Raw genomic sequence first — 20,614 nt, 5'->3', positions numbered from 1 at the left:
CACAGGTCCTTATGCTTTTATTTATAGATTTAATTTTCCAACTACTTGAATTATTCCCACTGTAAATCTTTAAGCATTCTTTAATCCCTCTCAATCTTTTACCTAAGTACCCTTCATGGTGGCAAACTGAGCAGCATATATGGCTTGAGAATGGGTTTTTCACAGCACTTCCTTTGTGCCAGGCCAGGATTCATGCATTAGGCCACCCATCATATTGAGTAGATTTAAATACTTGGTGAGTTAAGAAGTTCTTTCTGTTTTTCGGAGACAAAGAGAGCTTTGTGTCATTGCTGAAAAGCCACATAAATAACTTGAAAACAAAGAGTTTGTCAATTACAATCTGTTCTTTATATTTTCAGGATTTGAATTTGGTTAGCCATAATCCACTAAAAGTCATCTGTAGACAGGAAGGCATGGGAAAAAGTGGTGCAATAGTTTCTTTCTGGGACAGACCCAGGGGGTCAGCAAATAGGGAGAGGTACACCATGCTCGAGAGGTACAATTTCCATGGGTTAGGACATTGTCATGAGGAGGAATAATCTCAAGAAATACAGCTTGCTGTCACACACCCCCAGAAAAATCCAGGTGCCCAAATAGCTTAGATTCAAAAGAAAGATCTATGCCACTGTGAAATTCTAAAATTTAGAAGTCTAGAAGTTAATTTGTTTCCAGATATTTGGGTAAAAATTTTCAGAAAAGAAACATGCCTTTTGCTAAGAAGGAGTACTCAGAGGTAAGATTAGAATCTCAGAAGGTTCTCTAAAGATGCTCAGAAATATGGAAAATTGAAAGTTGAAATTCATCAACACTGTAAATTAATTACAGAGATGAAATAATCTTACAGGAAAGAAACAAAATTTACATGCAAATAGATAAATAATGTGAAAGATTTGCAAGTTCTGGAGATACTATCATTAAAAGTGATTTTTATTATTTTAGTATAATGATAGGAACATGAAATTTAGATCCAAAAGTCATGTGCATCACACAAAGAATGGATCTCTCTAATATATGAAAACTGCTGTTAATAAATTTAAAAAAGACCTATCACCCCAATGAAAAGGGACATGAAAAGATAGTTTACAGAAGAAAGACAAATAGTTCTTCTATATTTGACATAATGCTCCACTGTACTCAAAATATGACAATTAAAAATTAAAACTACCAATGAAATACTTTTCATCTCTCAAACTGGCAAGCATCAAAAAGTGTAATAAAACATTATTTGCAAGACTGTGTGAAATAGACCCTTTCATAATTGCTGGCAGGAGTGAAAATTGATCCAATTTCTTAGGAGAACAATTTGGCAATATCTATCAAAATTACAAAGGTATACATCCTCTCACCCAAAAGCTTTGCACCTACATCCTTAAGTCATCTACTCCCACATCTTGAAATGACTTGTGTTCAAGGCCTTTATATTGTAGCATTTTAAAAACCCAAGTATAGCTGACACACATTGTCACATTAGTTTCAAGTGTACAACATAGTGATTAAAAATGTTTATACATTATGCTATGTTCACCACAAGTACAGCTACCATCTGTCACCACACAAGGCTATTGCAGTATCATGGACTATATTCATTATGCTGTGCCTTTTATTTTTCTGACTTATTCATTCCCTAACTGCAAACCTGTATCTCCCACTCACTGCACCTCGCCCCCGTCTCCTCTCTGTCAACCATCAGTTTGTTTTTTGTATTTATAGTCCCAATTCTGCATTTTTTTTGTTTGTTTATTCTTTTTTGTAGTTTTCTTTTGGATTCCACATGTGAGTGAAACCATGGTATTTGTCTTTATCAATCTACCTTATTTCACTCAGCATAATACCTGCTAGGTCCATCCCTCTTGTCTCTGAAGGCATGATCTCATCCTTTTTATGGCTGCATAATATTCCTCTGTGTGTGTGTGTGTGTGTGTGTGTGTGTGTGATATCTTCCTTCTTTCTTATCTTTTGATAAGTGTCCTATTGATGGACACTTAGGTTGCTTCCATATCTTGACTATTGTAAATAATGCTGCAGGAAACATAGCGATGCATATATATCTTTTCAAATTAGTGTTTACATTTCCTTTGGGGTAAATATCTAATAGTGGAATTATTGGATCATATGATATTTCCATCTTAATTTTTTGAGGAAGCTCTGTACTATTTTCCACAGTGGCCGTCCCAGTTTATATTCCCACCAACAGTATACAAGTGTTCCTTTTTATCCACATCCTTATCAACACTTGTTTTCTTGTCCTTTTAATTTTAGCCATTCTGATACATGTATGGTGATATCTCATTATGGTTTTGATTTGCATTTCCCAGGTGAATGATGTTGAACAACTTTTCATGTAGTCTGTTGGCCATGTATGTTTGTATATATTGTAACATTTTTACCATGATGAAAGATTTTAAACTATTTAAATCCTCACTGGTAAGGGCCTGGTTTGATCAATAGTGAATCACTCAATCAATGCCCTACTTAGTTGTTTCAAATAAAAATTGAAGATGAATTCTTTATGCATAGATCTGGAATGATTTATGTGCAGAGTTAATAGGTGAAAGAAGTAAGGTACAGAATAAAATAGTATAGTATTTTAGCATCAGCATAAAAAATGGTAGAGGAGACTTCTATTCACTAGTATATGCATAGAATATCTCTGCATAGATAGCCAACTAACTAATACTAACCTAATGATATTGCCCCAAAAGGAAAATGGGTGGGTGGAGGACAAATGTCAGAGGGAAATTTTCTCTGCATAACTTTCTGTATCTTATAAATATTGACCATAGGAAAGTAGTAGTTCTTTTTTATCTAAGAATAGTTCACATACAATGTGAATTGTTTTTAAATTAAATAAAAGCTAGATTAAAAAATCATCTAGGCTTGGGCTCCGCCTCTCTAAGAGTTATTTTAACCTATTTTGAAATACAATTTACTATTTTGGAATTTCCCTAGCAATAAATGGTACTTCTTGCCTATCACACATTATTTCAGGGAACCAATGAGAAAACAAGCATGAGAGCACTTTGTAGACTATAAAGTACTATGCAAAGGCAAAAAAAAAAATTGTGTATATATAACAGTATTGACTGAGCCTACTGTACTGTAAAATAAATACCTATTTATCTTTACTGTAAAATAAATACCTAATATTCTAATAGTTTTGTTGAAACTCAGTTTAAGAATATCGTACAAATTCTAACCCATTTATTTGCAAATTGTTTATTCTGGCTCCAAACAATGACTTTTTTTAGCCTTAAACACAAAAAAGAACTCACCTCATGTCATGTAATATTAAAAGATAGTCATGTGTAACTCAAACAATAACACATTTAATGTACTAGGAAAGGGAACACCTAGGTGGCTCAGTCCAGTAAGAGTCTGCCTTCAGCTTAGGTCATGATCCCAGGGTCCTGAGATGGAGCCCTACATTGGGATCTCTGCTGAGCAGGGAGCCTGCTTCTCCCTCTACCTTCTCCCTCTGCACCCCCTTCCTGTTCATACTATCTCTCTCTCTGAAATAAATAAATTAAATAGTTTTTTAAATGTTCTAGGAAGGCTTGTGATCTCAAAAAATCCTACTGTGAGGATTTGCTTACCAGGAAGAGAACTTTTAAAGAATAAACAATTACCCAAAACATGAGAACGTATGTATATAAATGCAAATTATCATATATCGAATTTACCCTAGAAAGAGATAAATGCCCCATGTACATTCTAGAATGAGAATGCCATGTATGATTCATTTTCTTGCCAACTTCTGTTGATTGATGATATCTTCTTGTATCATTCTGTTGAATGAGATTCCAAGGCAAACTCTGGACTTAATGGGAAAATATGCAGCAATAATTATGTCTGCCATGTATGTGAGAGTAAGGAATAGTTGGAAGGCCAGACACAGTCACAACTGCTCTCTACATTCGCATATGTTTCCCCTTTCTGCCCTTTAGCACCATAATTTCCTACAAAAAGATTGCTAGGAAAGAGGTTCAGGATAGGATTTAGGCAGACTGGTAGTAAGAAAGAAAGAAGTGTTCTCCTCCCTAGACTTCCTTAGCAAGAAGAAAGGATGAAGAGATGGAAGAAAAACTTGTTTGGAGCTCAGTTAGTTTTTCACTCTGGTTATTATCATGACTAGTTCATATCAATACTACTAGATTTCATTTATATACAATGTAATCAATGAAGGTCAAGAAAGTCCAAACAGTAGCTCATTTAAATCAACATTAGAATCCACAGAAGTTGAATGATCTCCTTTTTGTGTATGTCTCCTTTTTTTTGTTTTGAGATTTTTATTTTTATGAGAGAGAAAGAGAGAGAGCGCCAAAGCCTTAACATGTATATACTTTGATTCTCTATTTAAACTTTAAGGGTATGTGGTCTAAGTAAATAAACATGGCTACATGAAGAAGATAATTAAGGAAATGCTTGTCGCATAAAAGTTTATAGCAGTTTATAAACAATAGTTTATAACTTTTGAAACAACCTAACCAGCTAAAAATTGGGGATTGGCTAAACAAATTGTGGGATATCTCTACAAAGGAATCTATTGTCATACCCATGATGTAGCAGATTATCAAATCAAAAGATGCTCCCTAATCACCAATAAGTGACAAGAGCAATTATAAATTATAAAAGGAATGCATAATATAATCTTCTTTTAGGTGATACTATAATATTGTTGAAAGCCTACATACCAAAATATTAACAGTGGTTATCTATGGGTGGTGGTATCACGGGGGATGTGTACTTCTTTTACTTTCTACATATATTTATTTCCAATGCATTCAATAGACAAGCATATCCTTTGTAGTAAGCTATACTTGAAACTTCAAGAGGAGTAGACTTTGTTATATTCATTGTTTATGTCCAAGATATAGCACAAAATATTGCACATAAGTGTTCCATAACTGTGTGTCGAAGAAAAATATATTTAAACATATATTTATATTTAGTTATTATAAATAAAATTAATATAGGATATAAATATAAGAAATATATATTCTCTAAAGCAAGAGTTGTGGCAGTCGTAATCTCAGAGGAAAGCAATATGTCACCAACACGACCATTCACAGAAGAAACAGTCACACAGGTCAGGCCAAATAACTACAGTTAAAGGAAGAAAACCACTAAGTAATCACTAAGTAAGTAGAACCAGCAACTTAGCTAAGGAAGCCAATGAGTATACTGAGTTCTAGAAACTGCATCCTCCACAGAGGGCCTAAGAAATCCAGGCTCTTGGCCAACAGGACTGACTCAGGCCTCCTTCACTTCCTTCTGGAATTCAAGTGAAAATAACTCCTCTCTTCTGAGCCCTGATCAGTAAGCTTGTTTCACACAGCTAGGGTGGGTGCTTAGAACCCTCCAGTGGGCTGGAGACATTTTGTAAGATAGGGAGTGTAGTCTGGAAGAAGGAATTTTTGGATTTTAAATGAGAAACAACTCTGCCATTACCAGCGTGTGAGTTTTGCCAAGTTGCATTTTCGTTTTACTTGTTTAGTATGAATTAGAAAAATAGCTGTTTGTCACAAGATTGAGGACAAAATGGATAATGACTGAAAAAAATTAAGAAGTACCATAACTAGGTGTTAAACTATAAAATATATTATCTTTACTACCCTAGAAAGAAATGCCCCATGTACATTCTAGAATGAGAATGCCATGTATGATTCATACGGAAGATGCTGAAATATAATATGTACTTAGGTTTTGGAGACCAGATACAAGTGGACTTGGGTGGCAGCCCGGGTGGCTCAGCGGTTTAGTGCCACCTTCCACCTAGGGTGTGATCCTGGGGACCCGGGATCGAGTCCCACGCCAGGCTCCCTGCGTGGAGCATGCTTCTCCCTCTCCCTGTGTCTCTGTCTCTGTCTCTCTGTGTCTCTCATGAATAAGTAAAATCTTCAAAAAAATGAGTGGACTTGGGTAACTAGATGAACACATGCAAATCTATTGGTTAAGTCTCTGCACGGAAGCATTCCTAGGTTTTTAGGTTATGACAGCCACAAATAGATGTGTTAACTGGAATAGCAGGGTGTGATTTTGCTGAACTTCGATATCTAGAGACAGGTCCCAACAACGCACAGGAATACATTTGCATTCCATACTTATTTTCCTATTATCTGAGCTCTATCTTCTATTCCACACCAAACAGCAAGCCCTTCCAGACAGCCCCATTTGTACAAATAAAGAGCCATTACTAATTTGTCATGAAACGCAGAAGGGGGAAAGTGTGGCACAATAAATAAGTGTACTGAACAGTAACAACAAAAGGATGTGAAAGATTGCATAGGTTAATGATTAAAATGATAGCCAAAGGGATGGAGTAGCTGGGGAGGGGTTAGGGATTCTTAAAGGAAAGCCCATTAGAACTATAAACAGAATGATCTTTTTTATTAAATCTGCAACTTCAACTCATTCAAGGTGGCTTTAATACAAGAACATAAGAGACAACACAGTGTGTGGCAAATGAGCTGTGATGTCAAGTGGAAATGACTTCATTGTTGGCATTGGACTTATTAGCTAAGACCTTGAGCAAGTAACTTTTCTGAGCCCCAGTTTCAATATCTGTTCAAAAAAATAAGAGAACAGTTGTAGGAATTACTGATAATCTATGTGAAGTGCCCAGCTGACATGTAGGTGCGCATTAAGTAGTATCCATTGACAGTGATGACCTCTCACCCATAAACCTCAACCAATGTACCCAAGTAGTTTTATTCAAAATAAACTCCTTCCTCTGAAAACATAATGGAATTAACTAGGGAGGGGAAATCCTCTCCTTGCGCACTGAAGGTGAGTCACTGGCAGGCAGGCCAAAATTACACAAAGGGAGTGTTACTGATTTGAATATTGCTCTAAGTGAAAATTTTAAGCAAGATTTTCCAAAACAGCTTGGTGCTCTTTTGGCTTTTCTTTAAGTGTTGTGAATTTAAAGAATTTATTCAAAGTCTGTTCCTTAGGGCGCCTCGGCTCAGTCAGTTAAGTGTCTGCCTCTGGCTCAGGGACCCTGGGATGGAGCTCCACATCAGGCTCCCTGCTCCATGCAGACCCTGCTTCTCTCTCTCCTGCTACCCACCACCCCCACCCTTGCTTGTGCTCTCAGTCTCTCTCTCTCTCTTTTATTTTTATCTCTGTCAAATAAATAAATAAATAAAATTTTTTTTAAAAGAAAAAAGAAAGAGTATAGGTAAAGTAAATGAAACTGTAGACATATGCAGACAAATATTTTACACGGCTGTTTTTATGGAACTGTCAATCAATCTCTCTCTCCCTTCCCCTGCCCTCCACACACACTAAGGATGAGCATCATTTTAGCTAAACTCAATGTCAGCCTTGCTTCTTTGTTACCTTTACCTGTCCTTACTCAAATTATTCTCCTCAGATTCCAAACTGGTCCTCACTATCCGATTGTGTGAATCCAAGATCAGACATCTCTAAAGCTTATTGTCTACGTGGCCATGACATTATTGTTTGGCTGTCTTCATTAACATGACTTCTATTGTCTTCATCAACACAACTTTTTTATTCTAGGAAGCTCTGGAGCAGAGAGATAAATGTTTATCGATTCTCAATGCTTTTTGAAACACTCACCTCAAGACACTCATCTTATGTCCACCAATCCAAAACTAGTTTATCATAATCATTAGCTAATTCTAATTAAGCCCTTGTATTGAAAGACCCATTTTAAACTCAAACCCAAAAACCACTTAAATAGTCCAACATTGTCCTTCCTGCTCCAAGATGCTATTAAAACTTTGTCAAGGAAGAAAGCTTACTTACCATGGTAAGCAACAAACTCAGTTTTGCCTTAGCAACAGGCTGTTTTGGTAGTATTTTTAGGGAGCTAGCATTCAGCAATTGCAAGCCTTCTTGGAGCGGGTGTTCTTAGTTTGATGATTATAGTATATAGGAGGGGGGTGTATGGGTATAATTTGATCTATAATAAGAAAGGTTTTTATATCTAGTGTTAATGTGGCTGCTGCCTTTTACTGTTTTCTTCTGTCATTACATTCTTGCTTTACCCTAGTGAAATTCCCTTAAGCTTTCTTCTAAATGCTGTACTCTCCCCTCACTTTCCTTTGTTCTTCTGGTGTGCAATGAAAGGTCTCAGGCATTCCGCACATCTAAAAGACTACAACCATGACCCCATATTCACTAGACAACAACTCACTGAAGATTATCATAATCCTCCAGAGGACCCTTCTCCTAATTAGCAGATCTCTCCCTGGTCACACTAGCTACACAGCTCAACCTGGCCAGTCCAGAATTGTTACATCTCTACAAGTGGTTACTGAGACAGCTTCACAGCTTCTGAGGACAAAGAAGACTGTCTTTTCCATGGAAGAACAATGCTTCAAAAAAAAGCTAAAAAAAAAAAAAAAAAAAAAACAATGCTTCAAAACATCCTTTGAATGGCTACTTTCTAACCTAGGGAGTCTCAACTCATGTTATTTTATTGCAGATTCCTGTTTCCTATTTTTAAATTCCCCTCACCCTTATGCCCACCAACTCCCAGCAAGTTGCTGCTTTAACAGGTGGATCTTTGCAACCTAATGTTTGTAGTAGTCAAGACCAACACAGAAATGCTTTTAAGCATTTTTATGATCATGGAGATTCTGATGCAACCATTGTAAACTATAAAATCATCATGGATCAGCAAGGCCATGCTGCAGTTTTCCATTTGGAAACCAGCAATGAAGTGTTTAAAACAAAAGAACAATGTGAAGATAAAGCAGAAACAAAGATTGGTATCGTTGGTGGGCTAGCTTTTCAGAATGGTAGAAGATACTCACTTTTTTTAAAATGAGGCAATGAGTGTAAATAATTAATAATAGCAAGTTATATAATGAATAGTTTCCTTGCCCCTTGTTTCATGCCTTTTTAAAAACTTTTCCTTTTATCCTTTTGGTCTGCTTTTTAAAAAAGTTAGTGTTTCATACATTTTGAAGTGGCATAACTAAGGCGAGGCCACAACAAAAATATAAAAAGAAATATAGAATAACAGGTAATAGCTGCTTTTTCTGCTATGGACTTATAACTGTTAATTTCTATTTTGCATTACTTCTCCCGGAATAAATGAGAAACAGATTCAAAAAAAGGACCTAGAACATTGAGATTTTTAGTAATCTAACCCACTCCCCACTTAGCAGAGCAATACATTGACAACAGTGGTGAGACACAAGCTTTTTATTATACATTCCCTAATTTTAAAAAATTAGCGTGTTTAGAACATGCATGTACTATACATGCATAAATTTTATACATGTCTTATTATACCAATATAATTCATAAGACATGTATGGTACACAAAATTGAAATTTTGTTAAGTGTGGAGGCTAAAAATACAGAAATAGAAGATACCAATTTTTGTGTTTAATCCAAAAGATTTTCCTACATTCCCTGAGATGAACTAGTCTGAACTATCAAATTAGACCTTTCAAGGTTTTCCTTGCATCTTTAAGAAAGTTTATAATAGGGCAGCTCCGGTGGCTCAGCAGTTTAGTGCCGCCTTCAGCCCAGGGCCTGATCCTGGAGACCTGGGATCGAGTCCCACGTCAGGCTCCCTGCATGGAGCCTGCTTCTCCCTCTGCCTGTGTCTCTGCCCCTCTGTCTGTCTCTCATGAATAAATAAAATCTTTAAAAAAAAAGCGCAGCCCCCAACACACCAAAGTTCTAGATTCTCTCATTCTACCTTAAATAGATTAATTAATTAATTAAAAAATCTCACTCTCAGTCTTCATCTCTGGGATGATCTAGTTCTGCAAGGAGAAAAAGCAGCACTGGGGTGTAAGAGGCAGAGACACAGACAGAGGAGAAGCAGGCTCCATGCAGGGAGCCCGACGCAGGACTCGATCCCGGGACCCCAGGATCATGCCCTGGGCTGAAGGCAGGCGCCAAACCGCTGAGCCACCCAGGGATCCCTCAAGGGTGCTATTCCTGACAAGAGCCTCCGCGGCAGCCAGAGCAACGTCCAACCAACTGGCCTCAGATCATTTCATAATTCGGGGGTGGGAGGTGGGGGGTGGGGAGCTTTGAATCTCTGTCTTGGCCCCTGGCAGACTAACCTAGGAAAACAGGCTTGTCGGGGAGAGAGAGTGAAAAAGTGAACCAGGGGACATTTCGGATGCTGGGGTGCGGCACGGAGTCTCGTGTTTATTCTTCGTGCCTGGGACACGGCCGGCTTTGAATCAGAACATTAAATACACAGCACCGCAGCCTGGGCCCGGCCCGGCCTCTGGCGTGTGGCGCGAGGCCCTCCGCCTCGCCAGCGGGCCCGGCCCTGGTTCCGCGCTCCCGGGAGTGCCGGGCCCCCGCGCAGCCGGCGCAGCTCGGGTCACCCCTGGTGGGGGTTTCTCCGCTCCTGCCTCCCCCGCCGACGCCGTCCCAGGAGGAGGGCGGAGAGGCGCGGCCGGGCTTCCTCGCCGGGACCCCGCGGGCCTCTGCGCGGAGGGCGGAGCGGGAGGGGGGCCCGGCGAAGGCGGGAGAGGGCGAGCCGGAGGGGAGCACGGGGAGGCCGGGAAGGGCGTCACTGCTCGCTTTCCGCTTCAGGAGCGGGCGGCAGAGGCGGCGGGGCGGGGCGGCGGCGGCGACGGGGTTCGCAGCGGTCCTCGCCTCCACTCCTCCGTGGGCCGCGCGGAGGGAGCGCGGGCGCGGCCGGCTGCACCCACCCGGGCCGGAGGGCAGGGCGCGGGGGGGGGGGGCTGCGCGGGGGGCTCCGCGGGCTGGGCGGCCGCGCGTCTCCCGGACACTAGGGCTCCGGCTGCACCCACCCGGGCCGGAGGGCAGGGCGCGGGGGGGGGGGGCGCTGCGCGGGGGGCTCCGCGGGCTGGGCGGCCGCGCGTCTCCCGGACACTAGGGCTCCGGCTGCACCCACCCGGGCCGGAGGGCAGGGCGCGGGGGGGGGTGGCTGCTCGGGGGTGCTCCGCGGGCTGGGCGGCCGCGCGTCTCCCGGACACTAGGGCTCCGGCTGCACCCACCCGGGCCGGAGGGCAGGGCGCGGGGCGGGGGGGCTGCTCGGGGGTGCTCCGCGGGCTGGGCGGCCGCGCGTCTCCCGGACACTAGGGCTCCGGCTGCACCCACCCGGGCCGGAGGGCAGGGCGCGGGGGGGGGTGGCTGCTCGGGGGTGCTCCGCGGGCTGGGCGGCCGCGCGTCTCCCGGACACTAGGGCTCCGGCTGCACCCACCCGGGCCGGAGGGCAGAGCGCGGGGGGGGGGGCTGCGCGGGGGGGCTCCGCGAGCTGGGCGGCCGCGCGTCTCCCGGACACTAGGGCTCCGGCTGCACCCACCCGGGCCGGAGGGCAGGGCGCGGGGGGGGGGGCGCTGCGCGGGGGGGCTCCGCGGGCTGGGCGGCCGCGCGTCTCCCGGACACTAGGGCTCCGGCTGCACCCACCCGGGCCGGAGGGCAGGGCGCGGGGCGGGGGGGCTGCGCTGGGGGGCTCCGCGGGCTGGGCGGCCGCGCGTCTCCCGGACACTAGGGCTCCGGCTGCACCCACCCGGGCCGGAGGGCAGGGCGCGGTGGGGGGGGGGGCGCTGCGCGGGGGGCTCCGCGGGCTGGGCGGCCGCGCGTCTCCCGGACTCTAGGGCTCCGGCTGCCATCGGGCCGCGGCCGGGACGGAGCTCCCTGCGCTCCCCCGGGGGCCTCGGCGGCGCGGCCCCGCAGCTCCACGCACGCGGCGATGCGGGCGCGGAGGGGCGGGCGGGCGGGGGCGCGAGGCTGCCGCCAGCCGCCCGGAGCCGCTGTCCACTGCTGAAGCGCCGGCCGCCGGCGCCGCGCTGCCCGCCTGGAGCGACTCTGCTAGTACGGGACGCACGGGATGCCCGGGACGCCTCGCTCGCAGCCCGGACCTCCGCAGGCTGGGGTTCTCCTCGCCCGCCGCCGCCTGCTGCACTCGCTCACCCGCTTCGCCCCGGAGAAGGTCTGCCTGCCGGCCGCGCTGCCCCAGCGCCTTCGTCTTCAGTTCTCCGGCCTCCCCGTCGGCCCGCGTGGCGCTGCAGACCCCGGCGGCCAGGCGCTGCGGCTCGGCCTGCGCGGCGGACCGGGCGCGGCGGTGCGGGGCCGCTGCGCTGGGGCTGCGGGACTGCAGGACGTGCTGGCGCTCTCCCGCGGCCCAGTGCTCCCGAAGCGCTTCCTGCGCCTGCGGCACCGGGGCCGCCCGAGCAGCGGCCCCAGCCTTGGCCGCGCGCGCCCCCGCCGCTCCGGGCGCAGGTGGCCGGCGACGACCGCCGAGGCACCGGGGGCGTCGGGGAGCCCCGCTCGGGGGCTGCCGGACCCGCTCCGCTTTCTCTTCTTCGGAACGCACGGCTTTTGGGATGAGATCCTCTTCACTTTCTTGGGCAGGCAGACGGGCCGACCAGCGGCCACACGTCGCTCTGGTCCTCCTTTCTGTAGGGCAGCTGCAGCTTCGTGGTGGAGAAACTCTACTTCCACCTGCACTGGAGCCGCGGCTGGAGCACCTGGAAGCGGTGCCCGTCTACGTGACCTTCCTCTACGCGTGGGAGCTGTGCCGGGGCCTGGGCCTCCGCTCGTGCGGCGCTTGCTCCGGGGACTATTCTCACTACCCACTCAATTTCATGGGCCTCATCACCCTGATGTATTTACCTGGTTGGATATTCCTTAGTGTGTACCAGGACCTACTTGGTGTTGTGCCGGGTTCAGTACATACCAACTATCTAAAAGAAAAAAAAAAAAAGTCATTCGAGTCCCGCGAACCAATTCGATTTATTTTTACACGTTTAAAACGGAGTGGTTTTTTTAGCCTTTTATTTTTATACGGTTTCCTAAGCTCTTCTAATATGTTTTATTCGACTTTTCGGTTTTTCTGACACTTTGGAACCTATGCATAATACAACATTTTGAAATTTTACTCGAAACATAACTCAAAGTACTTGTCAATATTTAAAATCCCTTACAAGCCCAAACAGCAAAACCATGATACCTTAACATCAGAAGCTGTAGTATATTCACTTATTTGGGCATGGGTGGGTGATAACTACTAGGTTTTTGTTGTTGTTGTTGTTGTTGTTGTTGTTTAAGAATGAAGTTATTCAAATCAGAAATTAATGATCTACAAGATTTGGTGAAATTTTCTAATTCAGTGATTTTTTTTACTTTCTTTTTAATCCAATTTCATTTTAATTCCCTGCCCTATTTACCAATCACTGCTGAAACTCAGTGTCTTTTATTCCTAGAATGACAGTTAATAACTCTTAAAGTGCCTCCCTCTAGCGCGCAAGTGGAAAGAAACTGACAAATGTGAAAACACATCCTATGGATCGATTTTTAAATAAATCTTTTCTAGCAACTCAGACAGGTGACACTGTGTTAAGATTTTTGATCTTCATCCTGGAGATGATTGTTTTTCCAATGTGGATTAGCCTTAAACGCCAAGTGTGTTGACATTGATCAGATGCTGTGTTATCTATAGTTGTAAACTTTTGTTGTAAAATGTTCACCTTATATGCCCAAAGGCCAAGCAAAATTTTATCACCCACAATAGTATTCTAACCCTAAGGACTCTTTCTACACGGAGCTTCAAGAACAGAAACAGTTCCTTGGAATAAAATGAACCTGAATGTTCATTATCCTCGCATTAGACCTAATTGCTTACCGTGAATACAGATAGGCGTTTTCAGAGTATTTCTGCCACGGCTCACTTGTAATCGTCTTTCTTTTTCCTTCTGGACCCACAGAGTTCTTGGGCCAAACCTGATGTGCTAATGTGCAGTATAAATCAATGATAGCTTTTTGGTGACTCATTATTGTCTGGAAGCTCCAAAGTTAAATGAGATGATAAAAACCGCTTTAAGAAATCATGTCTAATCAATAATAATGTACTTTAAGGTTGTTTGTTGTTTTATTATATTTAGAAAAGATGTAGAATTGAGTATAGCTCAGCCAAGGATGACTAACACTTTCTCAGTTTTCGTTATGAAAATTATGAGGAAAACTTACAGTTTGTACAAATGAATTGTTTCCGCTTCAAATTATTAGCTTGTCTATGCTATGAAAGGGGACTTCTTTCTGGTTTCAAAAAATATTTGCTATGGCAGTAAAAACAAATATGTATTTAGATGATTGTTGGGAATAATTTTGAGAATGTTATTTTAATTCACTATCTGAGGTTGTGAGCTAAATTATAAATAATGCAATATAATCAACCCCACCTGTGGAATGGATCGTGTCAAACTGATTATTTTAGCTAGTCAAAGCTGAGTAGCAAACCAAATGTTTGCAGAAAGTTAAAGTGTCACTTTATGAAACTTGGTCATAGGTAAAGGATTTCTGAAAACACTGGCCAGAGAAAAGTAGAAGTATAGACACTAAAGTTAGTCAGATGCTAAGCAAATATTTGTAATATGAATGTGACCCATTGCACAGGAATCTGAGTTAGGTGTGGCACCACACCACACATTCCTGTGAATGCTTAACCAAATCCTTGACTTCTAGGATACTTGCTAAATGTACATGTTTGCACTTACATCCTTCATATACGGCTCCTCATCCCTGCTTACCTGCTTACCAGCGTTCCTAGGTTCAGAAATCTGTCAGGAAGTAGGAAAGCCTGCTACTTTTTGTTTGTTTGTTTTTGCTTTTAATGTTAATCCTATTTTAAAGAAAAAACCAAGTTTTCCATCCATTCAGTTCATTCAAGAAATAATTACTGTGCACCCATTATTTGCAAGGCATTTGCCTAAATTCTGCAGATACAGCAATGACCCAACACAAACAAAATCTGTCCTTATGAAGCTCAGGTATTAGTGTTTTGGAAGTTATACTTAACTCGGAAAGCTACTGTTTTAGTACTAGGCAACGAGAGGCAGTTGCTAGGAGGGTCCTCATCAGGCTGGATATTCATCAGAATAAACATCAATCCATCATCTCTAAAACAAAAGTCCATTAACAGCCCCTCTTCTAGTTCTACAAAGACTTCATCCGTATGTATTCCGGAAGTGATTATCCTGTCTATGAACTCGCACCTTGCTCTAAGACTTCTTGTTATGTGTTTACTCAATTTCTTAATTGACATTTTGCTATAACTGAAACTTGAAAGAAAAAACATGGCAAGAATCATCAGATCAATCAATTTTGTTAACTCATTAGCAGTTCAGACATAGAAGTGACAAGCCAATATAATAGTTAATATTTAAGGAACACCACCTGCCAAAAATGAGCCTCTATTACATACATAAAATCTGAAGTGAATATATGTATATATCCACGTATATGTTTTAAATGAGTAACATTTATACATCTTAAGTAGATGTATATAATCTTAATATATATCCATATACAAAGTAATGCATATAAAATATGATCTATATCTCTTAATTGTAGATATATATACATATGTATACAGATACATACAGACACAAACCCACAGATTTTACTTAAACCTCTAGCAACCCTCCTTTTACAACCAAGACAATGAAACTGAAGCCGGAAGAGGTTAAGTAACTGCTCAAGTCATACAGCTATTGAATATTTAGACTTGAATCCAAGTACTCTGTACTCCAGGGTCTGTTTTTAACAGCAACACTGTCATGCCTCTGTCTACTGACCGCAATGATTTTGGATCTTCTACGGATTTCGCCTTGCAGTTTGTATTGCTCTTCCCTTTCACTATCACAAATGCAAGTGTAGATGTCTAATAACCAGGCACTAGTAACAAAAACACTCTATTCCATGGGAAATAACAACGATTTATTAATACCAGGATACATAACTGAAAATCAGCCTAGTACTAATTCCTCAGGTAATAGTCTTATACTTAAGCAGAGCTCTGAAGTGGAGTTCTTCATTTGAAGTCAGGCAATCTTGATCGAAGAATAATACACCAAGAGGCATGATACCTTATATCACAAGCTAGGAAAAATACATAATTATTGCTACATATTTAACATAGCATTTGGAAGGATCATCATTGTGAGAGCTAAATGCTCCAAAAGTTAAAATTAAATTTTTTGCACCAACATTTATTCTGAGTTGGATTAAATACCTTAAAGTCTAAGGAGTCCTGAACAGAAAACATGGAAGAAAAGTAACAAGTATGATTTTTGCTCCATGTTTAACTTCAACAACACTGAAATTTTCTTCTAAAGGTGCTTTAAATTTTAAATCAATTCTATCTGGGCACTGTATCTACAGAGAAATATGATCTTTCAAGTTTCTCATGTTAACAAGGACATTTTTAGGTTCTGCAAAGACTCCAAAAGGTTGATAATCTATATCAATATTTCAGACATTTCGGTGTACCTAACTTTGAATATTTTATCAATATTTGACATTTCATGTTTCGACTCAGCAAAACACAACTTAGAAAAGTATGACCTGTCCTTTGTTATTTAAAAAATGTTTCTAATTGGTTAATCCTATCCTTTTGAAAAACTAATTTTCCCATACTGTTTTGAAATAGACTCCATTGACATAATGGACCTGGTTCTATTTAAGAGGGCTGGTGAAGAATTTTGGTAGACTGTTTTGGTTCTTTTTCCACTTCCATAATACAGTTAAAAATCAATATACTTGGAAAGGAAGTTATAGTCATGCTACAGACTTGGAGTGATAAATAAATCATTGTATTGTAATATCTGAAAGCATTTTAATAAAATCATTTTTTGTTTATATTAAAAGGCATTAAAAACACTTTACATTTTAAATTAATTTTAAATATACTATCTCCAATATGTTTTCCAACATTGTTTAATGGAACTAAGCTCCTTTACTGAGGGGAAATAAAAGAAACACTCTTTCCCTCCCTCCATCAAACACATGCTTCAGTTTATGCTGAAGAGAAAGATGGCTGTAAAAGATGATGTTGTTGTGTTGCCAGGTTTTTTTTTTTCTTTCTATTCTTAGACTTGGTACCAGAGGAACCAACAAAAGCAGCAATTGTTTGTGCGGACTTCTATTCACTAGAATTTGCCTCATTCTGATTTTTAACATTGAGGTATGAAACCATCACAGAGGCAGTGGCTTCTAGACACTAGCAACCCAATTGTAAATTAAACTGGGATGAGTGTAGCGAATTTTTCCCTAGAGACTTTTTCTCTTAATATAAAGAGAACATAAATTTAGAGACTTTTCCCCTTAATTCTTAAATTCTCTTTGCAGAAATGGTCTTTCTTTCTCTTTTCCCCTTAGAGGGAAAGAGAAAGAAAGAAAGGGTGGGAGTGAGGGACTGGTCTTTGACATACAGAAAGACTTGATTTTCATCTTTTAATGATTCCATTAGAATCCAAACGTCACATGGACCAACTTTCCCATTTGGAAAAAATGAATTTTTACCATTATTAAGGAGAGTCCAGGTTTGAAAGAAAGCTGGTTAAACTGGTTAACAACCAGTTCCATCCCAGGCAGGAATTATTGACATGACATCTCTGACAGATGGTTTCTCAACTCAGCTTGGACTATTCAAGGCAGTATTAATTATGTTTTTCATGCAAAGACTGAATGAAGGGAAAGCTATCAACAGCTGAGCTGATAAAACCCACTCTCTGTCAGTGAAGGAAAAGGCTTTTCAAGGCTTTCAGGAGCTAACATATCTTGTGTGTTGCACATTGCTAATGTATTGCTTAATACATTGCTTGTGTATTGCAATGAAACGTTTTATAAGGCACTCTTTTCTTGTCATTAAAAAATCAGTGTTTCATTCTTTTATCATGATACGTATGGTCTTACATCTTTCCAAATGATGCCTTCATTCACTGAGTCTAAGCAGCAAGGCTTTGAGAACTTTGAGAGTAATTGACATTACTTCAGAGAAAGAGGAAAAAAGAAACATTGGCTGTAGATAGAGGAGTTGAAGGTTAAATGGTAGGGACCCTGCTTGGGTTGCTGGAGTCTCAATGTGGCTGGACCCAGGAAAAGCTTTTGGTTGCTTCTCAGGGCTACCTACAGAATGTCAACTGGGGGACTTTCCTGATAGTTTCCTCTGGCAGGCCTAAACAGCTGCATTAAGAAAGGAATTGAGAGGCCACAGGTGTCACAGAAGCAAGTAGCTAGCCAGGAAGGATGAAAGATGCCAATCGGAAAAAGAGAATTATATATTAAAGGGAAAGCTAGCTCCACTTTTGATGGGATTCCAACAGACATTTAGGTTATATCTGAGATACTTTATTAACGTATTATTAAGATCCATGATGAAAATAAGACTTGTTTCACAGGATCTCAGATTCAGAACTTTAAATATTTGAAAGGTAGTTGTTGTTGGAGAAAAATGGTATTGAGAAGAATATGTAGAAAGTTTACATCATCTCATTTTGATTACCCACTAACTTTTAGATACTAAAGCAAAATTAAATATGCTGTTGTACATTTCTGAGGGAGAACTATTTTAGTCTTAACCTTTTATTAGAAACAATGAATGGACAGGAAGATAAAATAAATAAGAAAATTCCCTGGAGTACATCAGAGCAAGTACTCAGATCCTAAGTACTCAAAAGCAAATATTTAACAAAATTTATCATTGTTCTTACTTGTAATGAGGATATTTTCAACAAACAAAACAGAAACAAAAGAATAATAAAGGCATTAATAGGAGATATAATGAAAAGGATAGTATTCAGTAGCTTTAGAGAGCCCATGGATTATCTTTCTATGTAAAATAATTCAGATTATGAATGCTTTTCTAAGTCTTTATATCATGTAAGATTTGAATTAAAAGAAAATGTTGAGTTCATGAAATGCTGTACACCCTTAGTTTGGTGAGGTATCAAAATGTGTACTTTATTATGTTAACATTTATTCAGCAAATTTTCTGAGGTTTTTTTTTTTTTTTTGCATGTGTAATGATGTGATTGGACATACTATAAAAGTTTTAATAATGTGCTTTTAAAGTCTCTACAAATGTACAAGTAAACAGTCCACAACTTACTAAAACCTAAAATTATGGTATTTCAGGGGCACCCGGCTGGCTTAGTTGGTAGAGCATGTGACTCTTGATCTGGGGTTGTAAGTTCGAGCCCCACATTGGGTGTAGAGATTAATTTTTAAAAAATTAAATCTTAGGGAAATAAAAATAAATAAAACCATGGAGTTTCAGAATTTGAGGAGAGAACTAAAGGTCATCTAATTTAACTTCCAGACAGTAGAATAATTCTTTCTAGATCCTCTTTTACAGGTGTCATCCACTCTCTTCTTGATCACATCCAATGAGATTATGATACTTACTCAGCTCTCGCAGGCCAAGAGAGCTGAGTCAGTATCATTTCTTTGTTCTATTGTTTTAGTTGCTAGAAAGTTCTTAACAGTAAGGGATATCTATAATTTTCACACATTTTCCAAGTTTTCACCCATCGAAAGAGGACCAAAGGTTTGAAGAAAGTTTCCAAGTGTGTCTTAATTGTTTTACTCCAGGTGAAATATCCAAGATCTTTCAGCAATAGATAATAAAGTGTACAATTAGAAAATTATTATCTACTTCAATCAGGGCACTTTATTTCTGCAAATGGGAACAACATTAAGCACTATTACCTTCTTTAGCAGCTCTGACCACTTGATTGTTTCTTTTCTTTTTTTTTTAAGGAGATTTATTTATTTGAGAGTGGGAGCAAGCTTGGGGGTAGGGGAGGGGCAGAGGGAGAGGAAGAGAGAGTCCTAAGCAAACTCTGCACTGAGCATGGAGCCAGGCTTGTGATCTCAAGATTCTGAGATCACCACCTGAACTGAAACCAAGAGTCTGACTGATGTTCAACTGACTGTGCACCCCAGGTTCCCCCCCCACTTCAATTGTTTCAATTGAACTTTTATTTCTCCAAACACTCCAAGTCTCTTGTAAACTGCTGTTAAGCCCGTGATCACTTTGTGTATATGCACATTCGTATAAAAATAATTGGCATGGATCTGTTCTATTCCCATACTCCATGAATTGGCTTGAAGTGAATGATAGAGAAATGAAGGCAAGTTGAGTGAAGAACAGAGAATCGACCATTGAATTCACTCTTCATTTCCTTCATTCCTCTGATTTTCCTACTCTCATTTTGAGAATGAGCATTTGTCATTCTTTATGTTTTCTCCACAGTTAGGAAAGAACCTAGCACAGAGCCGTACTCAAATTTTGTTGCTGATGATGAACTTATCTGAGCTTTCATGTCAGACAATTCAATAGTGGAAGCAGGAATTAGGAATGTGCCACATGGCTACATGGCCACACAGGACATTAATTTATGGAACATACACGAGACTCACCACGTGCCTAGAATTATGTGGAATTTGCTTAGTCTCTCCTCTCCTTCCCTCATCTGTTCAGCAACTTCTTTTGTCAGGTGCAGAACTCTATAAGAGATTTTAGCTACATTATAGATTAAAATTTGTAAGCTATTTATAGAACCTAAATACCCTTTGAAATGTTATTTTGGAAATATGAATTTTAAAAAACCGACGTGCAAATGAACTAGTTGGTGGTATAAGTATTACTACATGTCACTTCCCTAAAGACTGTCTTGCTCAGTTTGCAGCTTACTGATACCTGTCTTGATTTTTGTTGGTTTTTTTGCTGATGACTTTCTGGATTTTGGCAATTTTTGAATAAAAAAGAAAAACAAAATTCAAAATTAGTTATATTTAGAAAATTGCTGCTAGTGACAGGTGGTAAACATTTATGTTTATTATCTATGTATCTGAT

The 20,614-nt window shown here is 41.1% G+C and overlaps 1 pseudogene; it reads left to right on the top strand.

The window, feature by feature from the left end:
• Window positions 1–703: 703 nt before the first annotated feature.
• LOC112666698 (transmembrane protein 229A-like) lies at window positions 704–14,164 on the top strand (annotated as a pseudogene).
• Window positions 14,165–20,614: the final 6,450 nt, after the last annotated feature.

The sequence above is a fragment of the Canis lupus genome, chromosome 21 (genome assembly GCF_003254725.2).
Source record: "Canis lupus dingo isolate Sandy chromosome 21, ASM325472v2, whole genome shotgun sequence".
NCBI lineage: Eukaryota > Metazoa > Chordata > Mammalia > Carnivora > Canidae > Canis > Canis lupus.
This window is presented reverse-complemented; position numbering and strand designations above follow the sequence as displayed.